The sequence below is a fragment of the Macrobrachium rosenbergii genome, unplaced genomic scaffold (genome assembly GCF_040412425.1).
Source record: "Macrobrachium rosenbergii isolate ZJJX-2024 unplaced genomic scaffold, ASM4041242v1 13908, whole genome shotgun sequence".
NCBI classification, from domain to species: domain Eukaryota; kingdom Metazoa; phylum Arthropoda; class Malacostraca; order Decapoda; family Palaemonidae; genus Macrobrachium; species Macrobrachium rosenbergii.
In genome coordinates, this window is record NW_027100725.1 from 106,679 (window position 1) to 120,495 (window position 13,817).

Consider the following 13,817-nt stretch of genomic DNA (forward strand, 5'->3'; position numbering starts at 1 on the left):
CCTCTGTTTAGTGTTAGATTTTCAGCTTTCCTTTTGACTGGTAAGAAGACAGTCGTAAGACTGATTTTTAAAGTCGATAACAAATCTCTTTCCTGCGTCACTGTTATTATTGTAAATCAGTCATAGATAACAAAAACGTAATAATAATAATAATAATAATAATAATAATAATAATAATAATAATAATAATAATAAAATAATAAAAATAATAATAATAATAATAAGAGAGGAACTGAATGAGAAATACAAAGTACAGGAGAAGGGACTAAACAACACAACAGAAGATATAAAACAGAGGCTTAAAGCCAAAGCACATAAGATCCAACGGTACATGAACAGGGATACAGGAAACCAACAGAACAAACTCTTCAGAACCAACCAGAAAAGACTATACAGCCAACTAAGAGGGGAAGACAACCACCAGGAAATTCCTGAAGTCGAGCCAAGTAAGAGACTCAGGTAAAACATATGGAGCAATCCAGTATCACACAACAAACATGCAACATGGCTCCAGGAAATCAAGGCAGAAGAAATGGGGAGAAAAAAACAAAGATTCACTGAGATCACGACAGGCACAGTCAGACACCAACTAAAGAAAATGCCCAAATGGAAAGCCCCAGGTCCCAATGAAGTCCATGGATACTGGCTCAAAACTTCAAGGCCCTACACCCACAAATAGCAGAACAGCTCCAGCATTGTATCACAAACCACCATGCACCCAAATGGATGACCACAGGGAGAACATCCTTAGTACAGAAAGACAAGAACAAGGGAAATATAGCAAGTAACTACAGGCCTATCACCTGCCTACCAACAATGTGGAAGTTACTAACAGGTATCATCAGTGAAAGGCTATACAACTACCTAGAGGATACAAACACCATCCGCCACCAACAGAAAGGCTGCAGAAGGAAGTGTAGGGGCACAAAAGACAGCTCCTGATACACAAAATGGTAATGAAGAATAGTAAGAGAAGGAGAACCAACCTAAACATGGCATGGATTGACTGAAAGAAAGCCTTCGACATGATACCACACACGTGGCTAATAGAACGTCTGTAAATATATGGGGCAGAGGAAAGCACCATCAGCTTCCTTAAAAATACAATGTGCAACTGGAATACAGTATTTACATGCTCTGAGATAAGACTAGCAGAGGTTAGTCAGATACAGCACAGGAGTAGTGCAGTGGATGAAGGCTGAACTTCGCAGCATAGACCATAAAACTAGAAAACACATGACAATACACAAAGCACTACACCCAAGAGCAAATACAGACAGACTATACATAACACGAAAGGAAGGGGGGAGAGGGCTACTAAGCATAGAGTACTGCATCAACATTGCAATATCTGAAAACCAGTGAAGACGAGTGGCTAAGGAGAGCATAGGAAGAAGGACTGATAAAAGTAGACGAAGACCCAGAAATATACAGAGGCAGGAGAATGAAAAACAGAACAGAGGAATGGCACAACAAACCAATACACAGACAGTACATGAGACAGACTAAAGAACTGGCCAGCGATGAAACATGGCAATGGCTATACAGGTGAGAACTCAAGAAGGAAACAGAAGGAATGCTAACAGTGGCACAAGATCAGGCCCTAAGAACCAGATATGTTCAAAGGACAATAGATGGAGATAACATCTCACCCATATTCAGGAAGTGCAATGTGAAAGACGAGACCATAAACCACACAGCAAGCGAATGTCCGGTGCTTGCACAGAACCAGTACAAAAAGAGGCATGATCCAGTAGCAAAAGCCCTCCACTGGAACCTGTGCAAGAAACACCAGCTAGCTTGCAGTAATAAGTGGTACGAACACCAACCTGAGGGAGTGATAGAAAACAATCAGGCAAAGATCCTCTGGGACTATGGTATCAGAACAGATAGGGTGATAAGTGCCCAAATAGACCAGACGTGACGTGATTGACAAAATCAAGAAGAAAGTATCACTCACTGATGCCGCAATACCATGGGACACCAGAGTAGATGAGAAAGAAAGAGAAAAAATTTATAAGTATCAAAACCTGAAAATCGAAATAAGAAGGATATGGGATATGCCAGTGGAAATTGTACCCATAATCATAGGAACACTAGGCACAATCCCAAGATGCCTGAAAAGGAATCTGGAAAAACTAGATGCCGAAGTAGCTCCAGGACTCATGCAGAAGAGTGTGCTACTAGAAACAGCGCACATAGTGAGAAAAGTGATGGCCTCCTAAAGAGGCAGGATGCAATCCGGAACCCCCCACACTATAAAAACCACCCAGTCGAATAGGATGATTGAGATAGACCAAATAAAAAAAAAGAATAAATAAATAAAAATAATGATAACAATAATTGGAAAAATGACAGTGTGTAATCATGAAAAAATTTTGCTACTATTATTGATGTTATAAATAACTGAAAACCTTCATTTATTTAGAACAAATACAGCCTTAGTATTCTGGCGATTTTTGCGATACTTAGTAACACTGCCACATTGCAAACAAACTGAACTATATCCTAATTTCTCATTCACACTATATTTGCGGCCCAATAAACTACATTTTATCCAGTTTAAAGGAAAAACTGGTTGATTAAAAAAAAACAACATTAACGCCATATATATGGTTTTGATACGTAGACGAGTTTTGAGCTGTTTGCAACGTGACCTCACTGCAAACCAATTGCAAACATTGCAGCATCTCCTGTTTGTCAGCAGTGTGTCAATAGATTGCATTTTATCCATTATGAAGGAAAAACTCCAGTTGCCCACCAAGAAATCCAGTGGCCATAATTATATTTCGTTGATTTATACGTTGCTTGCAGCAATGTCGTCGTATTGCAAGCATATAGCAATATATTTCAATCTCGCATTCCTATTCGTAAAAAGAGGCTCAATGTTCTGCATTACACCGAGTTTTAAAGAAAAGTCAAGCTGAACCCTGGAAAAAAATATCCTATTGTAGCCCGTCAACACTGAATGGCTAGAAAACGCAATATATTGCAATATTGCATTTACATTCTTGATTAGCAGCTCGATATGCTCAATTATTCGGAGGTTGCAGGAAAAGTCCGGTTGACTCCCGGAAAGAAATTGCTGAGGCTTAGCCTTGTTCTTTTGGCCGTTTTTTATTCATTATCCATAAATCAGAGTCTCTAATCACTATACTTTTGTAGTTTCCTATTAAACTGTAACCCAACCCCCAACTACCTTTATAGTACCTCTTCAGGTGATGTCAATATAAACTGAAATTAAACGCTACTATATCTGCAATTACCTTCGTTTGAAAAATTATCAACTTAAAATAGCATAGCTTTCTTCAATATTTGTTCATTAATATCGTGGCGAATAATTACTATTTTAAAGAACACAAAAACAAGTTTTATCAGCGTTTTCTACCTCGAAAGACCATACCCAACAAGAGCGACTTGACTTGGACAAAAGGGAAAGGGGAAAAAAAAAAAGTTTTGGGATAGCACTTATCACACTTTTTTTTCCCCTCCGATAACTTTCCATCGCGGCAGTTTTGACAATCGTTAATTTCTTCGTAAACATTCGAAGAGTCATCTCGGGGCTGCACGCGTTTACTCTCAGCATTTGCAGTCCTTCATTTTTCTGGGAATTCGAAAAAGGGACTCGATGTTTTTCAGGAAAAAAAAAACTCGCTCTATTTTCCATTAACTTTTAGACATTATTTATGGCAAAGGTCATATGTATATTTTTTCATGGAACAGAGACCGAGAGACAATTTCTTCTTAAAGCTATGCCATTGAAAGATATAATGCATTAATTGATATTGTTTGGAAGATGTGGTAAGAATTGGTAAGAATTCCTTTTAAATGAGAGGTGAATAATTTTCTTAAAAGGAAAGCTGTTGAATAAGGTAAGAACTCCAGATGGACCTACGCACTCTACCCAACAAACAGAAACATACAAAACAAATCAGAGAATACTACATTCTTATAGTTAGAGAATTATGAAAAGACTAGGCCCCTGAATTTAGCACATATCTACAAGAATGGTATGTGATATGCACAACAAAGTCAAATTGGAGCATTTGTTATACAACAAAACTTTAACAAATCTGTTGCTCATGCTTGAACACCTTACAAAAATATTTAATGTCTTTTTTCATTCGTTTCTAAAATAGCAATATTACCTTCTGAATAATGACTCGATAGAAGTGACTTCTATTGAACAGTAGTGGCGGTAGTTTATAACTGTGAAAATATACACAGTTATACAGTGTACATTATATATATATATATATATATATATATATATATATATATATATATATATATATATATATATATATATATATATATATATATATATATATATATATATATATATATATATATATATATATATATATATATATATATATATATATATATATATATATATATATATATATATATATATATATATATATATATATATATATATATATGTAAATGTTTGTATGTATGTATGTATGTATGTATGAAGTCTTTACCAGTACATCGGCGTGGCTAAATGGGCAACTATCTTCAAAAATTGCTGTAAGTTCTCTCAGAATCGAAAGTGTAACAAATTCAGAAGACCGTTTCCGTCGTGGAGTGTTTGAAAGCGTTCGCAAGCGGAAAAAAAAATTTTAAAGTGAAAGTGAGCAAGAAAAATATTCCGAGGATAAACGACAGCCAGAAAGATGTGGGAATGATTTGTGCTGGTATTTGAAAGTTAATACACGGATAACACTAAGATAACAGACAATTTAAGTTTACGGATTGGTGCAGAGAGAGAGAGAAGTAGCTGAGAAAACAGAAGGTTTCCGAAGAAATGAGGATTGTCTCTGGAGTGCAAGCTACACTTTATAAATGAACAACAAAGAAGAAAAATCTTTTTCAATCAGTGCAGAATGGATGTTGCATACATATGAAAGAACATATTGAACCTATTTGTTTAAATTATTAAGAACCGTTCTGAAAATTTTGTTTAAGACTTAGAAGTGGAAGAAAAGAATACAAAATAAAGAGAAAAAATAATTTTCTGATTGTTCGGTAATGTGAAAATGTGGAATTTTGCAAAGTTGTGAAATGTGTGTAAGGAGTAGAGGAATTTGGAAGGGTTTGCTTAGACACGTAGAACCAAAGAGAGTTTTTAGGATGGGTCAATATGTTGCTTCAGAGTCCCTTCCGTGGATATAAGAGGCCGCTAATATTGTGAACATTTTCTGCAAATTCAGTTCATACTTACACAACAGTTCAGCAATGAATATTATGTCCACCATTATATTTTTTTTCTCTAACGCCATCCCTATAAAGAGATGCGGATTATTGTTCGAAATATGCACGTACTAAGGTCAAGATTACTAAATCAACAGAATAAGTAAACGACACCTCTGAAAAATTTCCCAAATAACATCACTGCATCCCATTGTCCAAGACTAAAAGCAGCAGGCAAAAATGAAGTAGGAGAATAAAGAGTTAACATTTGAGATGGCTTGGTAGATTACATTGGTTACCTGCTGGGAGGTACTTCGTGAAGGAGAACACGTCAGTCAAATTATGAGGATTAGGTGGTGACATAATCTTGGTCACCAGTTTAAGGAGGCATTCTTCTAATGGCAAGTGCATAAAACCCTGTGGTGATCATCAAGCGCTGTTAAGGAGATGTTTTATGCCTGCTATGCTTTTCCTTCAGAGTCATGACAAGGCTTTCATCTGTATGATACACTTGGTAAGGTCATAGGAATCAAATAAATTTTTCTTTGGGACGTCACTTATTAAAAATAAATTTTAAATGCCAGTTAAAGTGTTTCTTCGTGTCTTTAGGACAGCCAAATTACTTTAAAAGTGTTCACTCGCCTGCATCGATTTGATATATATTCAAATATGCCATCATCAATTATCAGGGTAAATATTAGTTTTTATTGGATATTGTATAAATTATAGGAATAGGTTTACATTCAATTCTGTCTTAAAATTTTCTAAGTCACTGTTGTATGAAAGAGTTAAAAACATGCAAAAGGTGTAAAGTCAATTCCTTCCTCTCCCTGTTTTCATTTCCCTTTAAAATGAGTAAAATAAAAATAACTAGGCGAATGACTCAGTATCTGTTTTTGTTAAATCTGAATGTGTTTCTACCTCCCTAAACATTTCTCCCAAACTTTTCCAGGACTGTCTAAAATTAATCAAGATACTGTTTGTAATAAATTTGTTTGCTATTTTATTTTTTTTATTTTTATCCTCTTTGAGTATTCCATATTGTCCTCTTGTGCTACTGTGATCTGGCTTTTAGAGTGTTAAAATAAAAACAAAACAAAAATACCACTGTTTCCCTGATCATTCAGGTGTGAAAGAACCTGATTTTGGGCATTATTCTATAATTTTGTTATCGTGACGTGACAACCAGGTGGTCTCCCAGATTTTATCTAATATATATTTAAATATATTTATATATAATATTTATACATTTTATATTTATATTTAATATATATATTTATTTTTATATAATTTCATTACCTTCAATTCCAACATGGCCTGGTGTCAGCACAAGGATATCTTTATATTTAATATATATAAATATATATTTTCTATATATATATATATATATATATATATAAAACCAATATATATGCTATATATATACTTTTATAATCACTATATATATGTAATGTATTATATATATATTTATATATTTATATATATATAAATATATAATTCATATATATATATATATATATATATATATATATATATATATATATATAATATATATATATATATATATATATAGATACCATATGTATAAATATATATATATATTATATATATATTCCAGAAATATTTGTTTGATAGCAAAATATATATATCCCTATATATATATCAATATATATATATATATTATATATATATTATATCCATTTCCAATATGTTGTGTTTGGTAAGTGGTTCAGTGTATATATATATGGATATATATATATATATATATATATATATATATATATATATAATAATAAATATATATATATAGTAAATGTTTGTTTATGTATGTGTATGTATGTATGTATGTATGTATGTATGTATGTTGATGGGTAGCCTAATGTACCAGTAAATCGGCGTTTAAATGGACAACTATCTTCAACAATTGCCGTGAGTTCTCTCAGAATGGAAAGTGTAACAAATTCAGAAGACCGTTTCTGTCGTGGAAAGTATTTGAAAGCGTCCGCAAGCGGAAATAAGCCAGAAAGATGTGGGAATGATTTGTGCTGGTATTTGAAAGTTAATAAACGGATAGCACTGAGAAAAGAGACAATTTAAGTTTACGGATGGTGCAGAGAGAGAGAGAGAGAGAGAGAGAGAAGTAGCTGAGAAAATAGGAGGTTTTCAAAGAAAAGAGGATTGTCTCTGGAGTGCAAGCTACACTTTTATAAATGAACAACAAAGAAGAAAAAATCTTTTTCAATCAGTGCAGACTGGATGTTGCATACAAATGAAAGAATATGAAATATTGAACCTATTAGGGTAAAGTGCTTGTGTAATTATTAAGAAAGAACTGAAATTTTGAACTTTTGTTTAAACTTAGAAGTGGAAGAAAAGAATATTTAGGTAAAGAGAGAAGTGATCATTTTCTGATGATTCGGTAATGTGAAAGTGTGGAATTGTGCAAAATTGTGAAATGTGTGTAAGAAGGAGTAAAGGAATTTGGAAGGGTTTGCTTAGACAGGTAGAACCAAAGAGAGTTTTTAGGATGGGTCAGTATGTTGCTTCAGAGTCCCTTCCGTGGATATAAGAGGCCGCTAATATTGTGGACATTTTCTGCAAATTCAGTTCATACTTACACAACAGTTCAGCAATGAATATTATATCCACCATTATATATTTTTTTCTCTAACGCCATCCCTATAAAGAGATACGGATTATTGTTCGAAACATGCACATACTAAGGTCAAGATTACTAAATCAACAGAATAAGCCAACGACACCTCTGAAAAATTTTCTCAAATAACATCACTATACTCCCATTGTCCAAGACTAAAAGAGCTGGCAAAAATGAAGTAGGAGAATAGAGAGTTAACATTCGAAGGCTAAACAGATTACATGGAGAAGAGGGGCAGGGAGGGAGGGAGGGAAGGAGGAAAACAAAAGCAAACTTACATGAAGGCAGACAATTCCCAAGGATTCTCAGTGTGAGCCTTATCAATAAAGGGCATAGATTCCCCCAAAAAGTTAATTCAAATTTGCTGTTACAATAAAGCTCCAATAAAAAGAAGCTTAATCGACTATAATAATAATAAATTCATGTAATTTTTACTTCAGTTTTTCATGTACTACTTGCATAATATTTTGAAATGGTTACTTGATGGCCATCAGGAAAAGTTGAAAAATTAAGATATTCTTTGTTTTATATCATTATTAGAAGAAGACTATTAAGACAAAGCATGAACCAGACTTCCTCCCTCCCCTCACCCCTCTTCAGAATAAAATCTCACTTAAAGAAATTACCTTTTAAGGAATTACTGCTTCTTATCTTCCCATTTTACGAGTCAGGCATACACATCCCACAACGCGAGTGCAAGCAGGTTATATTAAAAATTCTGAATTTTATCTGCTTAGCTGGAAGGGTCATGTTGACGCTGGAATGTCTAGGAGCGACTTCAAGTCCTCGGCTCTTTCTGCTCTTGTTAGCAGAGACCGGAATTCTTTTCTAAGAAAGATCTACCAATGTTTTGTTTGCTCTGTATTCCTTGCGCTGCTCAAAAGGATTTCTTTGGAGATGGAAATTCCGGCTGCGTCTTGTGCTAAGCATAAGGGACGTACTTTTTGTTCGTAAAAACATATCTTTTAATTATTTACATATATATATATATATATATATATATATATATATATATATATATATATATATATATATATATATATATATATATATATATATATATATATATACATATATATATATATATATATATATATATATATATATATATATATATATATATATATATATATATATATATATATATATATATATATATATATATATATATATATATGTGTATGTGTGTGTGTGTGTGTGTGTGTGTGTGTTTACGAATCATAAACTATATGGTGCGTAAATTTTTAAGTAACAAGATACAATGCCAATGAACACGAATACCACGCTTTGAGAATATGACACCTTGTGATAAAACAAAGGGAGAATAGGATATTGGTGTTAATACCAACAGATAGTAGCCAATGAGACAGACATAATTTTATGAATAAGCGAATAAGATATAAAACTTAAAAAATTTTCCTAAAGCATATATGCCTACAGACACACACATACACAGAAGTTCTCTCTCTCTCTCTCTCTCTCTCTCTCTCTCTCTCTCTGAGAGGTGGGTATACTTAGTATTTTACCCAAGCAATTTTGGTTACAGAAGTCTGTCTGAAGACAGATGGTGTCACATAAACCATATGAATCCATTGGTTTATAGTTACAAGAAATCATCAGTACTTACTGGACGTTCTCTCTCTCTCTCTCTCTCTCTCTCTCTCTCTCTCTCTCTCTCTCTCTCTCTCTCTCTCTCTCTCTCTCATGAAAGCACATTCATGAACCTTCATTCAGCCTCATACCAGTAATCATATTATACAGTAAGTATCACTTCCACAGAGATCACATGAACGTATATAAAACGATCGACTTTATCTATTATTAGTAACTTCAGTATCTGTCTTTTACTCCACGGTCCCTCCCATTCCTCGTATCATGATTGATTTATTTAATCATCAGACGGTGATTTACTCTACTGGGAATCAAGAGGAATACAAGATGATCTCCAAAAGAGATCCCATATACGCCATGAAGGAAGAAGAGTCATTATGTGAAGGTTCGAAATCTCGTTCAATACGACGAAAGTATTATTTATTCTAATATAAATGACTTGCAACTGTATGAAATGTGCATTAATGCACGAAGCCTTTAATCGAGATTTATTATAGGTCAAGTGCTTTCCCTTCTGTTAAAATGAAATCACCGAATCGGTGAAAAGTGCAAACTGTCGCCATCTATTCAATCCTAAAACAAACATTATTTTCCAACCAGCTTCTTTGGCACAGTTGTTTCTGCTCCTGGCCAGCTGCAGAGGCTCTCTCTCTCTGCTTTCACTTTTGTTGCTTTATGCAAGAAATTACCCGACTTTTGTTCAACAGCCGAAGTAAACAACCGTAAAGTATGCAGTCAATTTCTATCTTCTGCATTTCTGTCATCTTATTCAGGTTTACCAAAATAACAAAAGTATTCTCATGGTATTTTTTAAGCACAATTATACAATACCATAAAAATTTGTAAGTCGATCTAAGATTCATATCTTTCCTGTGTCATTTTTTTAGCCCAACTCGTTCAGACAGTTTGAAAAACAGTTATAGTGTTTATTAATAAACTGAAGCAACATTTATTGTGGTCTCATTCACGTTTCTAAACTAAGAAGACATCTTGCTCCTCCAGAATGCTGCCACTTGATATCAATAGTAAATTGGCATTACTGGGCCATTTGGTAAACTTGCTTCTCGTTATCATAGTTAACATTTTTAGCTGCTTTGTGACCTGTCGAATGTCTCATAGTATACCAAGAAGAATGGATTTTTGCATTCTACATCATCCGCATGAATCACCCAAAAATTAATCTTTTCACTCATTACCTTTCCGAGAGAAAATCAAAATAAAAACATGACGCGAAATTTCATTGCACTCCTCACCTCGAAATCTAGAGTTTAAGTGGAAACCTGCTGTCTGAACACAAAGTAGTTAATGCTGAAATATTTGACTTCCGTACGAAGTGTCTTCGAAAATATTTAATGCCCAACTTAAGGTTTCTGGTTTAATTCACTTATATATATGCCAGCATTTACACGCACAAGAAAGCATTTACATTCTCTTTCATCGCAACATTACTGACACGGAAAGATGTGCAGTCGCGCGCGCGCGCATGTGTCAAAGTGAGATTGTAATTTTGGACGTGCTTCTGCCTTGCAATTAGCTTGAAACCGCATGTAATCTTGATATAAGACATTCAACGACGCAGCCGTATGTTGCTTAAAGACAAAAATCTTCTATATTAGTTTTTATTTGTTCACCTTCGAATATGTATGTCATCTTTTGTACAGACGGAAGCTGTATCATAGGACTTCATTGTTTTATACAAAATATCACTAAATTCAATCTACAAGAGGACCAACCTAGTGCATGGTAATTTCCTTATCAAAGAAAAAAAAAAGAGTGATTAAAATCTAAATGAGCTTAAACCGTCAATATCTAATGTAAACTGGTTACTCAGTTAATGCACTTGCATCAGGAAGCTTCTCATACTTACTGAATTATGTTTAATCAATTATCCTAGCAGCATTACTGTTACCAGACGTCCTGACTTATACGTCCCCATTAGTTCCTGATACAGAAGATTTTGGAATCACGAGAGAACACCAGCAATTCTTATGGACAGGTCCTCCGCTTAATTGTTATAAAAACAGTGTGCTGGCTTTCTCTTACTAGAATGTCACATTCATATTCAACACTAAGCACGAGGGATCTGGTTATATATTCATTACAGAGTGCATGTTTGAAATGGGGGAATACAATATTAATGCAAGATACACCACCTTTGCATCTACAATACACTTAAACACGAAATGCCATCAAACAGTGTATCGGCTTCAATTATAGTACCATTAATAAGAGTAGAGATTTAGCTCTTACTTTCCATTAGTGTATAAATATGTATAAACACACGAATAATATATATATATATATATATATATATATATATATATATATATATATATATATATATATATATATATATATATTTGTCATGGCCTCGTTGGACCACAACACAATCTAGGTCTACAGGACCATAAATAATTAAAGATACCACAAATTAAGGTGTTCAAAAGGTAGCCAACCACTAAGGTGGAGCAAACCCAAGTAAATGCAGCACAAGAATAACTCAAGGGGATAGCAAAACAATGAGAAAAAGCCAATATATATATTATAATTCAAAATACAAGAAATCATTACTAGGCCTCTTCATAAACATTAAAACAAAAATCATTTACACACAACACATACACCAATAATTAGGCAACACATTCAACCTCTGAAGGAGGAAAGGGGGCCCAGAGAGGAATAGAAAACAAAAGAAAGGAATAACCTGACTTTTACATGCTAAAGGATGATTATGAAATGATGCAAGTCTCTCCCAAAATCACTCCAATGAAGGCCGAGGACAGCAAATCTCAATATAGAGTTAATCATAAACTCAACTGACTACTGCAGCACTGCTATGATCCCAGTCATCTCCGAAATAATTATGGATGCCGTGATCCCAGTAATCTTCATCAATGCTTTATAATATAAGTGGATGACACGCCTTACCGTTGCCAAGCGAGGCCCTCTGGCAAGTACTGCACCAGAGGCAATGATGAAATGGCGAAGATCAAGAGAAACTGCCAACTGAAGATATATATAATCTCAGACTTGCTGTAATTCCATGAGCAGAGAAAGAAAGCAGGCTCACTAGTCAAGATGCAGATACCAACTGCCTGCAGCTCGAAATCAGGTCTCAAGTCAATTCAGCAGAGCCAAAATATGGAGGGGAGAAACAGGGAGGATTAGTCAACAAGACTAAACAAAAATACCACTGGAGTGAGGAGACCCTACTAACATGAAGGCGAACTAACAATGAACTTTACAGCCTTCAGAAATGAAAAAGGAACTTAAAAACTAACCTAAGTAAGCTAATATATTATAAAAATCCTAAGGCTTACTTACACCTCCTCACCCAGAGAAAAAAAAAATTTTTTTTTTTTTTTTTGAAGACAAACATGCAAAAGTTTTCAACACAAATATACAAAAGTTTACGTTAAAGTTAAGGTAATTAATAATCAATATAAACACTTGAAATACATAAACAACCAACAGAGGAATTACAAATGTTAAATGAAAAGTATCACAAACACCTTACACTAAATAATTGCGCCAAGTCCTTCACCTAGGACTAAAATCATAGGACCAACCTATATCAATAATTGATTATCACCATATGGGATCACCCAGGTTGCAAGAGGAGAGGGAGTGGCACTAAAGACAATTAATATATGCTATAAAACCAAATTGTCATACACCCATCCAACAAAATATAATGTCCAAATAAAGGACTCATTACTTGGGTAATTTGTAAATACTTATACTAACATGTGACATCCTTAATGCCTCATAGGCTACCTGAAATATACACCACATCCTTCGTCAAATATAAATAGTACACCAATTTACTGTTCACCACAGACTTTGACACAAGGTAAGTAAAGGAAAAAGGTTCATCTTTCCTTGTGAATTGTTCAAAGCTGCGAAGGTATAAGGATTAAATATCCTGAAAATATCATACACCTTAGCTGTACTTTTCCACTGCACAACCTTCGTAACACATGTACATTGACCTTACACCATCATAGCACATGTACATTAACCTTTCACCATCATAACACCGGTACATTAACCTTACGCCAAAGTGTCTTGAATACATAACACGTTACAGCACTAACACAGCACTTTTTTTTTTTTTTTTTTTTTAAGCACTATTAACACTAAATTTGGAGTCCACACTCTCCTAACAAAGGGGTGTATAAACAGAAATCAATTTGTCACACAAAATTCTTAACCTAATTTACATACCCAACTAACGTAATAAATACCATTGCCTAAAACATAAGGAGTCCAATCTAGGATTATCCATAAATACCTAAACCACCACACCTGAAATAATTCATAACCAGATAATTTTGATACCTCAGTTTTA